Raw genomic sequence first — 2,337 nt, 5'->3', positions numbered from 1 at the left:
AAATTTAGAAGTATCTGTGCTATTAAATTGGCAAAGAATGTCGACTGTGCTGTGGACCACCAGTAGAACTAACAGATCTGTCTTGGAAGAAATGCAATCAGAAGTTACTCAGGAGAGAAAGGGGCCACATGTCTTACATAGTTGGGACTTGTTATCAGGAAGGATGGATCTCTGGAAAAGGACATCATGTTTGGTGAAGAAGAGAATCAGCAAATAAAGAGGCAGAAGTAGATTTCCAAAGCTTTTTTCCTAGTCTGTCTTTCTTTGGAAACACTGCAGACACCTGTTCACCATGAGGGATCCTGCTAGGGTTTAAAATACAGGTGACATAGCTTCCAGCATCCAGCAATAGGCAAGACACCCTAGTAACGACAAAAGGACAGACCAATGGAGTCATTGGTGTGGATGGATCACTGACTTTTGTTTAGTCCGTATGCCACCCAGATTCCTTTTACTAAATATGGAAAGAACCCTGTGTAGCAGGTATTTACTTCACTGCCTTCAATGTGCAGATTAGGAAAGAGAAATCAGGAGAATAGCTCAAATAATAGCACCACGCTAAGTTTGTCTTGTAGAGAAATAAGATGATGATATGTGAACATCTTTAAATATTTAAAACAAAAGTAATATTTTAACTGTATACTCATAAATCACAAAACCACTCTTGAGATAGCATTTAAGATTTAGTGTGCTATAATAGTGTGATCTAATACCTTTTTTATTCTGTGTTTTTGTTTTAAAGTTACTCTAGTCCTTATCTAGTGAAGATTCATTTTATCTTTGGACTCTTGCTGTACTCAAAAGCCATATACCAGCTGAGCGCATAATGTATGAGGGTAAGTGTTCAAGCTCTGTGCACTGGTAGTTGGTTCCAAATCTTGATTCCATGGCTTATTATGTAGTCTTTCAAACAATAACAACAAACTACTTTCTAGACACCCTTTAATGACATTCAGATTAGGTCTAATATTATAAAACAAAATCTTAAATTTGTATATCGCCTTTTCCCAAGTCACCTACATCGTAGAGTCAATTTGTCACACTGCCCTCTAGTGAGAGAAGATAGTGTTATTTCAATCCTATCTCATTATAGTCGAATCTGTTTCTATTCTATGTAAATGTAAACATATCAGAAATCAAATCATGACCCTAGATACAACAGGTAAGGAAATTCCTTTCAGATTAATTAAAATACAAATGGCATATCTGTTATTTTGTCCAATATTAGTATAATGAAATGTCCTTTATATTACTTTCCAAGTTAAACAAATGAAGTTTAAAGAATTTTTTTAAAAAAAACAAAACAAGCGCTTGCCAGTTTTATTAAATAAAAATATTGCAGGATTTATTTTTCACCAGTCTGTTCTGGCATGCTTCTAATGATATCAGAATCACCGGGGTCGAGATGGCCAGCGTGCACACTCTGTAGTACTTGCCGCACGCCGTGCCAACTCGATGTTGTGGCCACTGTAGTGATGGACACCGGTTTTGGCCAACATGGCGTAGTACTCGATTTCTGATTTCCTCCAGGCCGGGCAGTTGTTGGCCAGGATGACCAGTTTGGCTTTGCCTTGCCTGATCATCTTTAGCGTCTGCTTGTAGCCCAGCACGTACTTCCCACTTTTCATAACGAGTTGGAGCCTCGAGTTGATGGACTCCAGCAACTTTTGCATCTTCTTTGCGGCCACCATCTTCCTGTCTTAGGTGCGGGACGGCCCCCAACCAAGAACAGCCGCCAAGATGGCTGGGAAGGGAGAAAGGAAGGAAGACCCACCTAAAGAAATTTTTTAATCTAAGTTTGTGCACCATGATGGTGACAGAATCTAGACTAAGAGCCAGATTCTTTCTATTTCTCTTTTGCACAATTTCTGCAAGACAACACAATACTCTTTTAAGTTAGCACCTTTAAATTACATAGCCCTGGTGGGGGTCTTTGGAAAGAAAGAATAAAGAAATGTCAGTTAACAGGCAGTTTTTAAACATTTTAACATAATCTCCAAACATAATAAGAAAATTTTCTCTGTCTTTATAATAATTGTTATATGAGAGCCAGTTAGATTTCAAATCCAAAGTGAATTACTTTGCACTATTGGCTTTTGAGCTCATGAGTTTCTGAAAACTTGCCTTTGTGAGAGGAGGCTCTTCTGTGTTTCCCTCACTTCTTAAGCAATTCCAAGAAAGAGAGAAGATCTAAAGAGAGTCTTGAAAACCACTCAAGCTCTCTATTTAAAAACAATGCAATCCCTTTTAGCATCTAAAAGATAAACTCGGCCTGTGAGATGTCTGTGATGTTTGTTTTTGAGGCTGCCAATATCCATATTGAATTATAAATTCAAT

The 2,337-nt window shown here is 37.9% G+C and overlaps 1 pseudogene; it reads right to left on the bottom strand.

Annotated features, from left to right (window-relative positions):
• Window positions 1-1,344: 1,344 nt before the first annotated feature.
• On the bottom strand, window positions 1,345-1,739 carry LOC142452912 (large ribosomal subunit protein eL30 pseudogene; annotated as a pseudogene).
• Window positions 1,740-2,337: the final 598 nt, after the last annotated feature.

Source organism: Tenrec ecaudatus, chromosome 7, assembly GCF_050624435.1.
Source record: "Tenrec ecaudatus isolate mTenEca1 chromosome 7, mTenEca1.hap1, whole genome shotgun sequence".
In the NCBI taxonomy this organism is placed as follows: domain Eukaryota; kingdom Metazoa; phylum Chordata; class Mammalia; order Afrosoricida; family Tenrecidae; genus Tenrec; species Tenrec ecaudatus.
Note: the sequence above shows the minus strand (reverse complement) of the source record. Positions and strands in the feature narration are given on the sequence as shown.